Source organism: Rutidosis leptorrhynchoides, chromosome 7 (genome assembly GCF_046630445.1).
Source record: "Rutidosis leptorrhynchoides isolate AG116_Rl617_1_P2 chromosome 7, CSIRO_AGI_Rlap_v1, whole genome shotgun sequence".
Lineage (NCBI taxonomy): Eukaryota > Viridiplantae > Streptophyta > Magnoliopsida > Asterales > Asteraceae > Rutidosis > Rutidosis leptorrhynchoides.
In genome coordinates, this window is record NC_092339.1 from 321,782,085 (window position 1) to 321,802,564 (window position 20,480).

Below are 20,480 nucleotides of genomic sequence, written 5' to 3' on the forward strand. Positions count from 1 at the left end.
TAATTGTAATGAAAATTGGAAGAGAATAGTGAGAGAATAAATGTAGTTCATTTATCCTAAATAAATTAAGTACATTAATATGTTTGTAAAAACAATGAGAAGTTTCTTAGTCAAAATCCGTGTTTCCATGGTCATTAAAGTAAATACCTTTAACATATACATTCACTTAATACATAAAACATATCATTAAACTGTTTCGTTTAAACAACCCGTGACTCCACGGGTCATTTCACTAGTATTCATATAAAGCTCTAAAATGATGATGTCATCATTTCACTAATTACCTTTAATTTTCATAATGATGATGTCATTATTTTATATTAATTTTAATTAGAAAAGATACAAAATAAAAATAAATAAATATTGATAATATATGAATACCAATTTGGAAGACAAAAATAATTAATAAAATATCATTTAATATTTAATACGGTATTACTGTTTTATAAATACATATATCTCGGAGCATCTACACCATATATTATCACAACTTTTTTTCTCAATATGTACAAACCTTTACAACTTTGTTTTTATCAATCTCCACCATACTATCTAATTACCTTCTGTTTTCAAAATGTAGGTACAAACCTTCATGTCATTGTTAATAGTTTTTCCAAAGAACTATTCTCTTTTATGTGTTGTTTGATGATGAAATTATCACACCTTGATTGTTTTATTATTTTATGTTTGTTAAACAACAAGAATATGAAAACCAATAACATATGTCAAATCATATAGTGACTATTTAAAATAAAGGCATAGAGTATGATAGAAGATTCAAAAATAATACTGTAATGATTTTCTCGAGGTTGAACAAGGTATTTTCAATCTTTCTTTTAATGTTATATAAGTAACGTTTATGATAAGGAAAATTGTAATTGTAATGAAAATTGAAAGATGTTGGTGGAAGAATGAATGTAGTTCATTTATTCTGACCAAGTTAACGACAAGTGTCTTAGTTGAAATCCGTGACCTCGCGGGTCATTAAACTAAAAGACTTTAGCATTTACATTCACTTAATACATAAAATATATCATTAAACTGCTTTGTTTAAATAAACCCGTAATTTTACGGGTCATTTCGTTATTTTCAATTTTAATTTTAATTTTATTATTTTCTATAAGTATTTGATAAACTAGTTTGAGCTTATTTTCCAGTTCATAAGCTCTATTTTTTTACATAAGCTACTACAAGTAGCTTATTTTTCAAGAGCTTATGATTTTCATAAGCTCTACTTTATATGTCTACCAAACAAAGCTTATGACTTGAAGCTTATTAAAATCATAAGCTCAAGCTCTTATAAGCTCTCATAAGCTCCAATAAGCTGGTGTGCCAAACACACCCTAAAAGTGAGGAAATTGTTCAAAATACCCCCATTTTTGAAAATGTTTAATAATATGCCCTCAAATTACGGCAATTGTAAAATATGTCCTCTGATCACACATCACGCACCACACATGATACGTATATGTTTGTGATGCCCCGTACAAAACCATCGTGTACGAATCATCAACAACAAGATCATTACAAGGTTAAGTACTATATGCTGTAATTAAAGAAGTTGCATTCACGATAAAAAGGTGATGTCATAACCGACATCAAATGTTTTACATTTCAAAAGCATGCTTCACTAAGTAGAAGCAAATAATAAGTGTATGTGACCACAATGGTCGTTACAAGTCATAGTTCAAAAGTACGAATGTTTGAATGCAAAATACAGTAGTTCATGCGATGACAACTCTAAGCAGCGGGTGTCTACAGCACGACTAGTACACAGCGGAAGCTAACCTCAAGCACCTGAGAAAAATATGCTTAAAAATGTCAACACAAAGGTTGGTGAGCTATAGTTTAAGTATAAGAGTATGTAAGGTAGGCCACGAGATTTCAGTGCTACAAAGAGCGTTTCAAAACAGTATGATAAAGTATATGTTAACCGTGGGCACTTGGTAACTAACTTAACGTTTATACCCCCTGAAAGTACACTTGGCAAGTTCGTATGTCTACGAAGTATTAAACACTCGTTAAATGCTAGCGCTACTAGCCCGAGTGGGGATGTCAAACCCTATGGATCCATATCTAAGATTCGCGTTCACGGTTCAAAAACCAATGATTAAACGTTACCGAGCTAAAGGGAATGTTTATGCCGTTGTATAACCCACACATATATAAGTTTAAGTACTCGTGCCTAGTATGTAAAACATAAAATCCGCATGTATTCTCAGTTCCCAAAATAAGAAAAGTAAAAAGGAAATGCTATAACTCACAATGATAAAGTAGTCGTAAAGTCGGTTCGGAAAAGGTGTGTAAGTAATTGGTCCGAAGTCCTCAACCTAAGTCAAATAGTACTAAGTCAGTAAATCGTCTTAATAGGGGTCTTAAGAGTCATCATCATTCATCATTAAACAAAAGGCGTAAGGTAGGTTTCGTTTATGAAAGTAGTTTAAAACAAAGTCTGACTTCAGTCAGTCACCACGGCCTCTACCCTTACTGAATTAAGGTGAGACCAGTGGCCATGGCTCCGTATATGAGTCCCTTAAGTGTGGTAAAATTTACAGAAGCAAACTCATCTTGGTTTGACCGTGGCGACGGTCTAAGTGCGAGTAGGTCAGAAATTTCTGCACAACATTAAAGGACATAGTGACGATCGGAGGGCCATAAATCCTAAACCGTAACTCGGATTAAGACGAGTCCTATATGAAAAGTTATCTACTCGAAAATTTCTATCGAAAAATCATGGTTAGAACAGCCCAGGTCTGCTGGTCTATTACAGAAATAGCAGGTCAGTAGGTTTTGGACAGAAACAGTAAGTTTAAAAGGGTTCCGGTGGTCTTGGTGCTTGATGTTCATCATGGTTCTCATCCTTGATGCATATAGCTTCAAGTGTATAACTCATTGATGTATCTACATCATCTTAACCAAGTCTTGACCATCATAACCCTAGTGCAAGTCTAAGACATGAAGCACAACTCACTTAAGAGTTGCATGTAGTTTGATGAACCAAAGTTACATCAAAGTCTTAGGTTTGACACTTACATGAACTATAAGACTAATAATAAGTTACAAACTTGAAAATGAACTTATGAAATCAAGATCTTAAAATGTAGAACATAGTTCTTAGTTAGATCTTGAAGATCCAAGACTCAAAAGTCTAGATCAAGCATAAGTATACAAAGTTATAATTAAAAAGTTTCCTTTATATGTTCTTGAACTTTAAAGTTAACCTTAAGTTCAAGATTAATGAGATCAAAGTTAACTTGTAACATTTGACCAACAAGAACATAAATCATGAAATTAAAGTGCAAGAATGAAGTAGTAAACTAAGTAAACAAGTAAATTATTCATGGTTGTTCATACTTTAAAGATTCAAACCAAAGTTTGATCTTTAGAAAGTAAGCTTTAAAGTTTACTTCATGAACTTCAAGTATGTCTTTCAACCATGAACTTTATAATCTTTTGAAACAAGTAAGGTAGAACATAACTAGATAGATTATGTTCTTGTTGTTCTTGTTATAACAAGATAAAATGAAGAATCAACTAGGTAGTTTGATTCTTGTAAACTAAGTAAGTAAGTAACAAATAACTATAAGTAAGTAAGCTACAACAAGATCAAGTAATAAACAACAAAAGATGATGATGATTAAATGGTGTTGGATTTCGGTTTTGACAAGCAAAAAGAAGAGAAGAAAAGCCTCATAAACTTACAAGAGTGTAGAAAGAATTGAGAGAGAAATGAAGCAAGTATGTGTGTGTGTTTTGAGATAGTAAACTAGTGAATGAAGTGATGAAAAAAATGAAAACCAAACTCCCCATATGGAGCCTCTTGGCTCACGGTTACAGCAGCAAAAAAAGGGGGGAAGGAGTTTGTTTTGTGGTTACATGCTTGTTAAAGTTTGAAAAGTTGGATAAAAGGGGTGGTTACATGGGGATTAAGGCATAACTAGATTCCATATCTCTTAACTAGCTAGTTCCATGTTCTAAATGATACTTACACTTGAAAGAGTGGGCTAAAGGGTCCATTAATAATGTAGGGTGGGCTTGTAAGCCCAAAGTCAAGTGTCCATTAACTTAAAACAAGTCCAAGTTCCATTAATTAACAAATTAATCCATTTAAAGCCCAAGTAACTAACTAATAGTCTTAGTTAATTAAAATGATTAATAAAACTTAATCATGAATGTAAATAATATCTAGAAGTATTTGATGTGGTAGCGGGGGTATAGAAATAGTATTATTTTTAATACAAAATACTACAAAATATTACACAAGTTTTATTAATTTACGGATGAGATATACCTAAACCTTGCTACAACACTATAGGCAGTGTACCTAATCGTAGAGTAGTGTAGTTTTTAGTAAGTCCGGTTCGTTCCACAGGGAGCTAGTGATTGCGTACTATATTTTTATAAAACTATATTTATATAAATATATATATATATATAAGTAGTAATATTATTATAAAAGGGGGGTTTTTACCGTTTAATGACCGGTTTGTCGATTTTATATTTTTAAGCGTAAAGATAAATGACAATAATTAAAGTGCGTAAAATAAATAAATGACGATAAATAAAATAACAATAAATAAAATTGCGATAGAATATGAAATAAAAGGATTATGCTTATTTAAACTTTCGTAATCATGATGTTTGACGTTTTGATTTTAATTAATTGTTACTCGGGTTAATTGTCCTTTGTCCTGGTTTATTTGATACCTATCTGGTTTTTGTCCATAATAGTCCATCGGTCATAAATATAAAGTGCGAGTGTCCTCGTCAAATTACCCTTATACCCGAAGTCAAATATTCCAACTAATTAAGGATTTAAACTGTGACGCAGTTATCACTTCTGTCAACAATTACACCAGTTATCACTGTATGTAATCCACCCCTGTTTTGATTAGATATGAATATTAATTTACCCACTTGATCAGTTTGAATAATGAATTATCCAACCCGAATAATTAATTAAATGATTATAATAGATTCCATATGAACGTCACTAAATAGGACAACCATAATCATTATTAATTATTAGGTTAATTAATTTGAAGATAGGTTCGATAGACTCCAATGAGTTGTCACTCAATTAGACAATACCCCCCATCTATTAATAGTCAATAGTCCAATTTCCACAAGTGTCGGTCTTTTGCCCAAACCTTAATTATGGTACAAAGTTCAATAACCCCGTCTTAATATTTTAGCCCAACATCACGATTACTTCGGCTCAAATAAGCATAATAATAACTTAGTTACGAGACATTAAATTAAAAAGAAAGAACATAGCTTACAGTGGTGATTAATCGCGTAGCGTTGCACGGACAGAATTTCGACTTAAAATCCGTAAAATATTTCTTACAATAACCCAACTAAACCATAACTTTATTATTAAAATTAACTTATATTAAAATTATAATATAAATATATATTACATATTACAGAAGAGAGAAAGAAATATGAAGAAAGGTCCTTTTTTTTCATTACACCGTGAATTCCATTTTATAGACAATTGGTGATTTAAAATTTTCACTTATGACCCTTTAACTATGCTCAATTAACAACTTTTTATTATTTATTATTATTCTTATTATGAATTATTTAAATATTATATTATATTCTTGAGCATAGTTAACTTGTAATTTTAGCTCCGTTGCGTCGAGCGTTGAAAGTTGGTTCATGTCTCGGTTCCAGATTTTCGAACGTCCTTGCGTACAATTTAATATCTTGTACTTTGCGTTTTGTAACTTGTACTCTTGTCATTTTTAGACGTTTCTCATCAATAATTTGAACCACTTGGATTGTATCTTGTACATTTGAGCTTTTTGGACGTTTGCGTCTTCAAATCTTCGTTTTCGCCTTTTGTCTTCGCACTTATTTATTTAAACAATTACAATGAAAATATAATACAATTACATATGAAAACCTATTATTTAGGAGGGATATTGCTATGAAATATATGTTCCTTTTTAGCCTTATCAAATATCCTCACACTTGAGCGTTGCTTGCCCTCAAGCAATACAGAACCTGAAATAAAAACATACATGAATCACTTTTTTATTCATCACACTTTGTACATCAGTGATTTTGATATGGTGGTATAAACAATGATAGTAACGATAGAACCATGGTTAAAGGTGGGTGTGTCATCCACAGTTGCCTCGGGTTTAGGTCAACGACACTTGCAATCAAATAGCCGATTTACTTTCGGTTTCCAAAGCAAAGTGCACATTTGAAAGGCGGTTTACAGTTCCACATGACTATGAAAATTTAGATCCGTTAGGAAATTGGATCTTTATGAAAACATTTGATCTTTTGAAAATTCAATCTAGCTTTTACCCTAGACAAGTTTTCAGGAATAACCCTTCACCGGTGTTTGCAAAATATTTTTGTGGGTTGTGTGGGTTTCAGATTTGAAAATTTTAGCTCAACACTTGTGGTTTTGTGTTACCCACTTGCTAACCTTGTAATAGGAAAGCAACACGTCCAGTTTACTTGTCCCGTATATTACCTTTCGATAAACTACCTTCCGGTTGTAAAGGAAAGCGATGAACAAGCAACTGTTAAGGCAATGTCCCGTGACTTGCTTTTGATTATGGTCTATAAACGTGTCGGATGCTAGTACTATCTTTTGTAGGAGCAATAGTAAAGATCATCCTATGATTTTTCGGTCTGGCACAAGGTCCTGTCTCCGACCATGCTATGCAACCACCGTTCTTACGGTTGACACCCGATTTGGTTCAGGTGACCTAATGAATTCCAGATGAATTCCTAGGATTTTACGTTCAATGGTAATGAACACATTGAAAATAGGTTTTCAGAAAACAAATCGATTTTAATTTTGATCAAAATATTTTCTCGTTCAAGCTCGAGTTTAGATATCATTGAATTCCATGAGTTTGTAATTCTCAATCTTTAAGGTCAATCTCAAGGATTGAGTAATATCAGGCTTAAAAGCTGATTTTTAATCTTTAAGGAGATTATCCTTTCTGGGGATCTGATTCATTAGTCTTATCAAGCTAATTTGCACGGTGTCCCCCCATTGTACGAGATAAATCCTTCTCATGGTTAGGATAAATCTGACCACTTGGCGACCCTGTTTGATGTTGAGGTCCGTGGATTTCCTGCTGATTTTAGAGATGACTTTTCTAGATTTTTCGTCAACCTACAGCTGGTCTGGACGATAACTTCTTGACCTAAATCAAGAAGCGCGTGTTTTTTTCGGAAGACTTTACTTCCTTTTTAATGATGGAATTGATTCATCGTGTAGATCCATCTTTTTTTCAAAAGTATTACAATAAATCGGGTAAAACTGATGATTATCGTCCAAAACAAAAGTACCTACAATAATCTTGTACAGATATGTGATATATGTTTTAAAGAACTTGGTGAATTCTTCCCACACTCAGCTTTTATTTATTTCTTTCTTTGCCTTTTTATTCTCTTCTATTCCATTATAAATGAATTCAAGCATTTTGGGTTGTTTCTCAATTTATGTCCTTTCCGAGGTAACAATAATTTCGGTATTATCACCTAGTTTTATCGTTCATAAATATGTACAAACATGATTTTGAGTTCATTTAGTTGAAAATTTTTCAAATTTTCATAAAATTTGGCAATTAAACTAAGTGTAAACCCGAGAGAATTTATAACCCTTCCCCACACTTGAGATCTTGCAATGCCCTCATTTGCAAAAAATCAGTTAAAAATTTAAATTCATGAGGGTGATTAGCGTAGAAAAGTGATTACAAATACCCGGTTTGTAGCTCGTTGAATGATAGATGGCGCCCTTCATCGTTCATTCCTTCATTTGTTATATCACATTTGTTGTTTTGCGTCTTGTCGTCAAAATCAGTAGCTTTTGCTGAACTTAATGTTAGTTTTTGAAAGTGCGATGTTTTTACCCTGTTGTGTACATGATAAAATACAAACATATATACATATTTTTGAAGTTTGGTATATAACCCCACGTTCATATAATATTTTTGGCATACTTTAGATCAATAATATTAAAATAATGATAATAAAATTTTTCGTCCCGCCCTCGGGTAAAGCAATTTCGGTTCAACGACCTAATCTTCAACTTACGACGAATTTTAGAAATCATATTTTTAACTTAATGAAATAAAGTAAATTTTTGTTTTTAAAATCACACAAAACTTAAATTTAAAAAGCATATTAATTTTATACAAAACCTACAAAACAAAAGAAGAAAAAAAAAATTCAGAATGGGGGGGGGGAAACTAGTTCTTTAGTGTCTGCTAGTGAAAAAGACCAATCGGATTCCATTCTCGGAACTACACGAGAACAGAACAACTAATTCTAGACATCATTTTCTTTTTAGAACATTTTGAATCTCCCCACACTTAGGTAGCTGTGGTGTCAAAATTGTGATTAACTTCATCGTAAATTTCTCTTGGTTCATAATCAACTTGCATATCTGTGACTTTTTCTTTAAGCCAGTGACCAGCTTCTTCCGTAATATCCACAAATTCAACTAGTTTCGCCTTTTCTTTAGGCAACAGATTGGATACTAACCGGTTACATAACTTAAAGTTCCCCTTACTTCTAGCATCACAAACCCGTTTAAAAAGTTTCTTCATTGAACTGTTAATAACGGGGTCATTTAATTTCGTATCAACAACGTGGTTCTTTGTTATCAGGTCATCATTAGGTGTTACTTCATTTTCCCCACACTTAGGCGTTTTATTATTGCTAAGCACTACCGTTGGAGTTGGTAAAACAACATGGTTCTTACCAATCGTTTTTGCTGGTTCAACGGTTTTGGTTGGTGGAGATTTAGACTTTCGAATCATAAAGGTGATCGATTTTTCATCATTACTAAGTGTCATTCTACCGTTTCTTACATCAAATAACGCCCCGGTTGATGCTAAGAATGGTCGACCTAAAATTAGAGGAACATTTGAGTCCTCTTCTATGTCAATGACAATAAATTCGACTAGAAAGGTTAAATTACCTACTTGAAAGGGTAGGTTGTCAGCAATTCCAACTGGGTGTTTAATGGTTTGATCAAGGAGTCGAACACTCATATCCGTTGGACTTAACTCACCTACTCCTAATCTTTTATATAATGAAAGAGACATAACACTCACACTCGCACCTAAATCTGCTAGTGCATCATACATGACACAATCGCTAAGTAGACAAGGAACAATAAATTCACGCGGATCACCTACCCTAGGTGGAGGTTTTGGTGGAACTGTCTTCACCGGGTTTATCTTTACGGTTTTTGTTTCTTGTACTTTCTTATTCTTCTTTTTCTTCTTCTTTCCAGAAGTATCACAATCTTTATTACCTATCACTTGCTCATACTCAACTCCTTTTCTTGGAAACGGGATGGGTGGTTTATATGGTGTCACCACTTGTTTTACATACTCAGGTGGTGGTAGTGTAACTTCTTCATTGTAACTTACATCTAAAACCTTCCCAACTTCTGGTGTTGGTTTTTCAGAATTCGTTGACACCATATTAACATTCTCATTTCGAGGATTTACTTCAGTATTACTCGGTAGCTTTCTTTGTTCCCTCTCACTTATCATGCTAGCAAGAGTACCTACGTGTTTTTCTAGATTCAAAATGGAAGCTTGTTGAGTTATTAATGACTGATCAAACCTCTCATTCGTTTGGGTTTGAGATGTAATAAATTGTGTTTGAGATTCCATTAGCTTTGCCATCATTTCTTCCAGATTTGGCTTTTTCTCTTCGGTTTGTTGTGGTGGTTTATACAAGCCAGGTCTTTGTTGATTGAAAGTGTTGTTTTGAGTTGGTTGGTTATTCAGACCTTGTTGGTTATACGAGTTATTGCTGGGTCCTTTTGGATTGTAAAGAATGTTTTGATTTCGATTGAAGTTTGGCCTTGACGGTTGATAATTATTTTGATAATTATTTCCCGGCCTTTGGTTCATATAGGAAACATTCTCTCGTTGTTCCATCGTTGGTTCAATGTGACAATCTTTCAATAAGTGTGGTCCACCGCATTGCTCACAACTGATTCGTATTGCGTGAATATCTTTAGTCATCTTTTCTATTCTTCTTTCGAAAGCATCTATTTTTACGGAAACGGAATCAAAGTCATGGCTAGAATCGGCTCTAGCCACTTTAGATGAACGAAAGATATCTTTTTCTTGATGCCACTCATGCGAGTGGGAGGCTTTGTTATCAATGATTTTGTAAGCTTCAGTTGCGGTTTTCTTCATAATGGAACCACCAGCTGTTATGTCGATATCTTTTCGTGTAGCAACGTTGACACCTTGGTAGAATATTTGTACTATTTGACAGGTGTCTAAACCATGTTGAGGACATCCTCTCAACATCCTTCCGAATCTTGTCCACGCCTCATATAATGTTTCATTTGGTTTCTGTGTGAACGTAACAATTTCTCCTTGAAGTCTTACGGCTTTGGATGCCGGAAAGAATTGTTTAAGAAATTTTTCAACTAACACATCACATGTATCAATCGCCCCTTCAGGTAACGATTCTAACCAATATTTGGCTTCTCCCTTTAAAGTCCAGGGAAATAACATGAGATATATCTGTTCATCCTCAATTTCTCGGATTTTGAATATTATACATATCCTATTAAACGTACGAAGATGTTCGTTTGGATCTTCTTTCGTTGCACCACTATATTGGCATTGATTAGTTACCATGTGTAGGATTTGTCCTTTGATTTCATAATCTGGCGCATTAATGTCTGGCTTAATAATGGCGTGACCTTGGCCCGTGCGTGTGGCTCTCATTCGGTCTTCCATACTTAGAGGTTCCAGATTTTTTATAATTGAATTTGTTGAATCTGAATCACTAGAGGATTCTGATTTAATGGTTTCTTCCTCGACAATCTCTGATTGTATGATTGGTGGTTCAGGAGGAATGATTAATGGATCAGGATCTATGAATTGTCCCTTCGGATTCTTAATTGTGAGGTTGGGTTCAAAAACTGGATTATCAGAAATTTGAGTTTGAGTACTTGGTCGACTGGATGACGATTCTAAAGAAAAATCAACGGCGACGATATTTGCTAAATGTCTTGATCGAGTTACAGGTGGTGAACGTATGAAAGGTGGTGAACGTTTTGCTCGGTGTATTCACAGAACATCCTATTAGTTATAAAAATAATAAGAAAAACTTATATTAAGTTGTCCAATTAATAGACTTTTCTGATTTTGTCCACGTTTTGAATAGCCAAAAGATGCAGCAGAGGGGCAGGATTCGTTTGGTCTCAATATAATTGAGGACTGTTTGGCTCCAATAACCCGGTCCACGTACAAATCCAACTATTACTACGAACCAGAAAAATGTCAACGTCTATTAATTTAACCGCTTAAATAATTTTTCTTTCCGTTTGAAGAATTAGATAAGAAGTAGATAAAATTCTATGTCCTAAAAACTAGAATGTCGAGAAATAAGAAAGAAATAGATTGCGCGTCGAAAAACGTCGAAAAATAAAAGGTCGAAAAATAAAAATAAGAAAGTAGCGCGAAAAACGGTGTCGCAAAATTCTAAAGCACCTAAAACTTAGTCTAAAGAAAAAGTACTTAAGGGATTTTACGGCAAAGCCTAAAAATCTAAAAGTAAAAAAAATAACTACGGCAAAAATAAACTTAATACTAAAAGTTGCGACTATAGTCTAAAAATCTAAAGGTAATTAAAACTTAATTTTTTTTTTACATCGAGATTATATTATTTTATTATTAATTTTTTTTAATTTTTATTTTATTTTATTTTACACAAAGTCTTGTGGTTTTGCAGCCGAGCTGGGACCACCCTTTTGAGGGGTTAGGTCGACGAACAGAAGAAAAGATAAGAAACAAAGTGGTGTCCAAAAATTACCATATACTCCGTAGTAATTTAACTTATAGGCTAATTTAATTTCCTATAGCTTGTTTGTCCAAAAATTAGGTGTGTGTTTCTTAACATCAACTTTCTAAAATGATTTGTTGTCTTGCACCGTTGAAATTTCATCCATACTAATCCACTTATTTATTTATTATTATTATTATATGTGATGATAGGTACATAAAACTACAGTGATGTGATTGAATTGTGATAGGTACTTGATGTGTGTAGGAAGTCACGAGTCCCAGTCCTACCACCCTTTTACGGAGTATATTACTACTATTAGCTACTCAAATTTATCACCCACCATCCTTAACTTTGAGTACATACATGGAAAATGGGTCTAGTGCTTACTTCCTTTTTACCTAATTAGTATCTTTAGTTGTTACTAAATTCGATAAATAATTGATAGATTAAAGATAGATCTAATTTTAAAAATAGATATTTACGTAGTATTATTTACTTTAATAAAGTGACCATGACATTTCCAAAATCAAGTATGACCCTTAAACATATCTTTGTTTTCATTGTTGCTAAAATTATTTATGAAGTTCGTTTAGAGTAAATGGTAAATGAACTCTTATTTACCGTTAACTTATATATGTTGTAAAAAAAATACTATTAATTTAGTTATCACACCGTGAATACTATTTTATTTATTTTATTTTTTACGGGAGATTTTTTTTTTTAATAGAAACAACCAATCATTAGTTTAAAATATTGTTTGATTGAATAACTACAAAAGAACTATAACATGTGAAAATATTTCCATAATTGATTGCACAACTAAAAACACATATATAATTCATACATAATTCGGTCGATAAGTATTTATTCTTTTTACTTTTTATTTTTTTTAAAATTTTTTTTTTATAATTATATTTTTACAAATATAAATAAAAATATAGTGTTTTAGCGCTCCCCGGTAGCGGCGCCAAAAACTTGATGTGGTAGCGGGGGTATAGAAATAGTATTATTTTTAATACAAAATACTACAAAATATTACACAAGTTTTATTAATTTACGGATGGGATATACCTAAACCTTGCTACAACACTATAGGCAGTGTACCTAATCGTAGAGTAGTGTAGTTTTTAGTAAGTCCGGTTCATTCCACAGGGAGCTAGTGATTACGTACTATATTTTTATAAAACTATATTTATATAAATATATATATATAAGTAGTAATATTATTATAAAAGGGGGGTTTTTACCGTTTAATGACCGGTTTGTCGATTTTATATTTTTAAGCGTAAAGATAAATGACAATAATTAAAGTGCGTAAAATAAATAAATGACGATAAATAAAATAACAATAAATAAAATTGCGATAGAATATGAAATAAAAGGATTATGCTTATTTAAACTTTCGTAATCATGATGTTTGACGTTTTGATTTTAATTAATTGTTACTCGGGTTAATTATCCTTTATCCTGGTTTATTTGATACCTATCTGGTTTTTGTCCATAATAGTCCATCGGTCATAAATATAAAGTGCGAGTGTCCTCGTCAAATTACCCTTATACCCGAAGTCAAATATTTCAACTAATTAAGGATTTAAACTGTGACGCAGTTATCACTTCTGTCAACAATTACACCAGTTATCACTGTATGTAATCCACCCCTGTTTTGATTAGATATGAATATTAATTTACCCACTTGATCAGTTTGAATAATCAATTATCCAACCCGAATAATTAATTAAATGATTATAATAGATTCCATATGAACGTCACTAAATAGGACAACCATAATCATTATTAATTATTAGGTTAATTAATTTGAAGATAGGTTCGACAGACTCCAATGAGTTGTCACTCAATTAGACAATACCCCCCATCTATTAATAGTCAATAGTCCAATTTCCACAAGTGTCGGTCTTTTGCCCAAACCTTAATTATGGTACAAAGTTCAATAACCCCGTCTTAATATTTTAGCCCAACATCACGATTACTTCGGCTCAAATAAGCATAATAATAACTTAGTTACGAGACATTAAATTAAAAAGGAAGAACATAGCTTACAGTGGTGATTAATCGCGTAGCGTTGCACGGACAGAATTTCGACTTAAAACCCGTAAAATATTTCTTACAATAACCCAACTAAACCATAACTTTATTATTAAAATTAACTTATATTAAAATTATAATATAAATATATATTAAATATTACAGAAGAGAGAAAGAAATATGAAGAAAGGTCCTTTTTTTCATTACACCGTGAATTCCATTTTATAGACAATTGGTGATTTGAAATTTTCACTTATGACCCCTTAACTATGCTCAATTAACAACTTTTTATTATTTATTATTATTCTTATTATGAATTATTTAAATATTATATTATATTCTTGATCATAGTTAACTTGTAATTTTAGCTCCGTTGCGTCGAGCGTTGAAAGTTGGTTCATGTCTCGGTTTCAGATTTTCGAACGTCCTTGCGTACAATTTAATATCTTGTACTTTGCGTTTTGTAACTTGTACTCTTGTCATTTTTAGACGTTTCTCATCAATAATTTGAACCACTTGGATTGTATCTTGTACATTTGAGCTTTTTGGACGTTTGCGTCTTCAAATCTTCGTTTTCGCCTTTTGTCTTCGCACTTATTTATTTAAACAATTACAATGAAAATATAATACAATTACATATGAAAACCTATTATTTAGGAGGGATATTGCTATGAAATATATGTTCCTTTTTAGCCTTATTAGTATTATTCGTGAAGTTTCGTGTGTCACAAAGACGTTTCGAGCTCATAAAAGTCAAGTACGGGCAATCATGGCAACATATAAATGTAATAACATACATTCGTTTTATAACACGTATTAATAATAACAATTATTAATAAATAAACGTTGGAAAAACTAGGGTCGTTACATTACCCACCTGTTAAAGAAAATTTCGTCCCGAAATTTAAGCTGAGGTAGATGGAGGAGTTGGGAAAAGGTGAGGATACTTCCGCATCATTTGATCCTCTCGCTCTCAAGTAAACTCAGGTCCTCGTTTGGCATTCCATCACACTCGGACGATCGGAATCTTGTTGCGTTTCAAAGTTTTGATCTCACGATCCATAATTTCAACAGGTTCCTCCACAAAGTGGAGTTTGTCGTCTATCGTAAGTTCCTCAAGTGGTATGATAAGTTCGGGTGCAGCAAGACACTTCTTCAAGTTTGACACATGGAAGGTAGGATGAACTGAGCTCAATTGTGCTGGTAGATCCAAACGGTATGCAACGGGTCCAATACGTTCCAAGATTTCAAAAGGACCAATGTATCGTGGGTTTAACTTCCTACGTTTTCCAAAACGAATCACACCTTTCCAAGGTGCAACCTTCAACATAACGCGATCACCAACGTTGGATTCAAAGTCTTTACGTTTAAGATTGGCATAACTCTTTTGGCGATCGCGGGCAGTCTTAAGTCTAGCTTGGATCTGAGCAATCTTCTCTGTCGTTTCATGGACTACCTCGGGTCCGGTGATTTTCTTTTCGCCTACTTCGGCCCAACAAATAGGAGATCGGCACTTACGGCCATACAATGCTTCAAAAGGTGCAGCATTAATGCTAGAGTGATAACTGTTGTTGTACGAGAATTCGGCTAATGGCAAATGCCTTTCCCAGGCCTTTCCAAAATCAATGACACATGCACGCAACATGTCTTCCAACGTCTGAATCGTTCGTTCACTTTGCCCGTCAGTCTGAGGATGATAAGCAGTACTCCTGTCAAGTTGAGTTCCCATGGCTTCTTGCAAAGAACGCCAAAATCTAGAAGCAAAATGGGGATCGTGATCGGAGATGATCGATAAAGGTACACCATGACGAGATACAACCTCCTTGATGTATAATTGAGCAAGTCTCTCCATTGTATCCGTTTCCTTCATCGCTAGAAAGTGTGCAGATTTGGTGAGGCGGTCAACAATAACCCAAATGGTATCGTATCCGCCCACCGTCTTTGGTAGCTTGGTGATGAAATCCATTGTTATCCGTTCCCACTTCCATTGTGGGATTTCTGGTTGTTGAAGTAACCCAGAAGGTCTCTGATGCTCGGCTTTAACCTTTGAGCAAGTCAAACACTTACCAACATAAGTCGCAACGTCCTTCTTAAGATTCGGCCACCAATACTGTTCTTTAAGGTCGTGGTACATCTTGCCCGCACCAGGGTGAATCGAATATCTCGATTTGTGTGCTTCATCAAGTATCAGGTTTCGTAGATCTCCATAATAAGGTACCCAAATTCTTCCAGCATAACATCGGAGTCCAGACTCCCTAACCACGAATCGAGAGACAAGTATGTTCAAATGTTCGTGAGATATGTTCTCTTCTTTGAGAGCCTCATCTTGGGCTACTCTGATATGGCTGTTGAGGTTCGAATGGATGGTGATGTTCAGAGCCCTAACACGAAGAGGTGCCGTCCTCTCCTTTCGGCTTAAAGCGTCAGCTACAACATTGGCCTTGCCAGGGTGATAACGGAGTTCACAATCGTAGTCATTGAGCTTCTCAATCCATCGACGCTGTCTCATATTTAGTTGCTTCTGATCAAAGATGTGCTGGAGACTCTTGTGGTCGGTGAAGATAGTGCTCTTAGTTCCATACAAATAATGCCTCCACAATTTGAGTGCAAAGACAACGGCTCCAAGTTCAAGATCATGTGTAGTGTAGTTCCGCTCGTGAATCTTCAATTGGAGGGAGGCATAGGCAATAACCTTTGATCGTTGCATCAGTACACAACCAAAACCACTCTTTGATGCATCACAATAAACAACAAAGTCGTCGCTGCCTTCAGGAAGTGATAGGATAGGTGAGGAAGTTAACTTCTTCTTTAAAGTTTGGAATGCTGATTCGTGTGCGGGTTCCCAAATGAACTTCTTGCCCTTGTGAGTCAGCGCGGTCAAAGGACGCGCAATCAGAGAAAATCCTTCGATGAATCTTCGGTAGTAACCGACGAGACCTAGGAATTGGTGAATATGAGTAGGAGTAGTGGGGGTCTCCCACTTACTGATGTCTTCAATCTTGGTGGGATCAACTTTGATACCCTGGTCGCTCACAACATGACCCAGAAATTGAACTTCCTTCAACCAAAATTCACACTTGGAGAATTTGGCGTAAAGTTGCTCTTGTCTTAAGAGTTCAAGCACTAATCGGAGGTGTTGCTCATGTTCTTCTTCGCTCTTAGAGTAGATGAGGATATCATCTATGAAGACGATAACAAACTTGTCCAAGTAAGGCTTGCAGACACGATTCATGAGATCCATGAACACGGCAGGTGCATTTGTCAAACCGAATGGCATCACGAGGAACTCATAATGACCATAACGGGTTCTGAATGCAGTCTTCATCACGTCACTTTCCTTCACCCTCAACTGGTGATAGCCGGATCGCAAATCGATCTTTGAGTAGACACTCGATCCTTGTAGTTGATCAAAAAGATCGTCAATTCGTGGAAGAGGATACCGATTCTTGATTATCAATTTGTTGAGCTTACGGTAGTCGATACACATACGAAAGGATCCATCCTTCTTCTTCACAAACAGAACAGGTGCGCCCCAAGGCGAGAAACTTGGTTGGATAAATCCACGGTCTAACAGCTCTTGTAGTTGACTCTGTAATTCTTGCATCTCGGAAGGTGCGAGTCTATAAGGTGCGCGAGCTACAGGTGCTGCTCCTGGCACTAAATCAATCTGAAACTCTACTGCTCTCTGCGGCGGTAATCCAGGCAATTCCTGTGATGACCCGGGAATTTCCGACCAAATTTAAACTTGAATCTTACTTGATTTCGACACGATAAGCAAAGTCTGTAATGTTGTGTCACAAATATTTTGAACTGTTTCATATATTCAATTGACTTTCGACTGTTCCCAACGATTCACGAACAACCATTTGTAAATATATATATATATATATATATATATATATATATATATAATACATATAGATTATAAATACTGAATGATTGTAATAATCAATTGCCACTTCGATTGATATGTAACCAGTTTAATTCGAACTTATAATTTCTTTACATAATTATGAACATTATAATAATTTATAAATATTATATATAGAAATTTATTTATAAATAAATAAATTACAAAATATGGATATCGTATTAACACTAATATTATTATAACTATTTCCATTATTATTATTAATATAAATGTAAATATTGATATTAGTATTATTATATTATTAGTAATTGTAATATTATTAATGGTAACAGCATTATTATTAGTAATACATTTTTAATTATTAATATTAGTTAAATATATTAATATTTATGCGAAATCCGTTTTCTATCATTAACAACTTTTATCTCATTTTCTGTTCACTTGTGAGTTTGTGTTGACAAAGAGGAAATTATCTATATGTTTGACTACTTTACGTTAGCTGTCTTCTATCACCCATTAAATAAACACATACTTAATATCCGTGATGGGGAATAATTGATGAAGTTGTACTGTGTTTGTTTCATTAAACCTTTGAGATGAGATATTAACTTGATCAACCACAATCACCCCTTCCTTTATTCCTTGTTCTGTCTACCGAAGCCTCTATCACCACACTCATTTCCTTACTTCATCCGTCGGTCACCAAACACACCACCTTTGCACCAAGGACAGCCACCACCCTATAAAACTATTACCTTGGTGCTACACTCGATTTTCCTACTATTGCTACGAGTATACTGCTGCCATTATTTTTGCTTCGATCAGGTATTCCAACATTGAATGCTACTATTATTTTCGTTACTATGCTCTTCTTCTGCTTTCTGTTTACAGCTGGTACAAATCACCACAAATCCTATTAGACATCTCGACACCACCACCTTTCTTCCGTTTAATTTTTCTTTTCTTATTTTAGCATACTTCCATCTTTCAGTAACCTGAATTACATATGTTTGGGTCATGATTCAACTTCAACAATAACCTACAACCACCTTCTAGCCTTAATATACAACCGAGAATCCATCTACCATCTCAACTATTAACCATCTACGACATCCACTACAACCAAACACCTCACCACCTTTATTAAACACCAAATGAATGTCGCCTTTCTGTTTCTACTTTGTTATTACTGCTGCTGCAGTTAAAACAAAAATCACCACGTCGACCATTAAAATGCACTTGTACTTCTGCTCTAATTTTTTTTTACTGAACATATGAACTATCTTCCTTCTTTGGGTAGTTGAAAGGATTAACGATGATAAAGTGAAGAACGCACCAAATTTCTTTTTCTAAAATTGCTGTCGTTGTCGTTTACAAAGAAAAAGGAATATATACTATTATAATGAGCTGTGTGTAGGGCTGTGTCATGGCTACTATAGCTGTACCCATTTGGAATTTATGTTCAACCGACAAACACAAAGAATCAAAGGGAATTGGTGGCCAACAAAATAATATAACACTTTAAAAAGAGGTGGTGATTCATATTTGACTAAACAAAGCGTGACACAAGGAATTTAGCCACCGAAAATTTTGTTATCCTTTTCTGTTTCCAAATTCGAACACACCATAATACAATTGTTATTTTATTTTTGACCAACAAGCACAACCACTTCTTTTGATTAACAATGATATTATATGGAGATAAGATGAATGGATATTTACACCATTTTTTAAAATATGTATGTGGAACAAGTGGGAATGGATGGCAGACAATAGGTGCCACTATGGAATGAGTATATCATTGGATCTTAACTACAAGCACACCAAGTCTCTTTGATTGAAGCTCCCACTAGTTAAATATTAAAAAGGTTAATGAAAGAACCGAAAGTTTCAATTGTTTAATACAGCTAGTCGAATTCCTTGTTTTGATTTTGGGCAGTGAACTTTAATTTAGCAATTGGGCTTGAGTTAATTAGTGTTGGGCCGGTATTGTTCAAGTAGGCCGAATCCCTTTCAATTGTTGGGCCATGTGAAGTGATCAATTGAGCCGAGATCCTTATTTTCGGTTGAGCTGAATAACGGGTTATATTTACATAGTTTCGATATTAAGTGAGAAAAATAGCAAATGGCTTAATGGTTGAGAATGTTTTCAAGTTATTGAGAGGTCTCGGGTTCGAACCCGGACTAAGGCACTTTATTTTTTGGAAGCTTTGCATATTAAGGTAGTAATTAGTAATACTTTTATTATAGTTATTATTATTATTATCACATCATTATTATGAATAAAAGCATTATTAATATCATTGTTAATAATTAAAATTACCATTTTATTAAGATTAACATTATTAGTAAAATTATTATTTTTATCATTATTATCATAATTAGTATTATTATTACTTATTATTAGTACTAGATATTATTATCAATATTGTTATTATTATTTTTAAATAAAATAACTTATTATTATTATTATTATTATTATTATTATTATTATTATTATTAAAGATTATTATTATCATTCTTATTATTAGTATTATCATTATAATAAAGTTATTATTGTTATTATTAGTAAATCATTATTATCAAAATTATCATTTTAACAAATAAATATATATATACATATTTTTTTTATTAAAATTTAAGATATTATATACAGACAAAATGTGATATTATATATAGACAAAATGTACTACAAATTATATATAAACTACAACACTAAATATATAAATATTATATAATTAATAGATGTAATTAT

General features: G+C 33.5%; 1 non-coding gene across 1 annotated transcript; it reads left to right on the forward strand.

The window, feature by feature from the left end:
• The first annotated feature begins 10,293 nt into the window (after nt 1-10,293).
• LOC139860898 (small nucleolar RNA R71) lies at nt 10,294-10,400 on the forward strand. The gene has a single exon (XR_011763524.1). It is a non-coding gene; the product is annotated as a small nucleolar RNA R71 (small nucleolar RNA).
• The last annotated feature ends 10,080 nt before the right edge of the window (nt 10,401-20,480 follow it).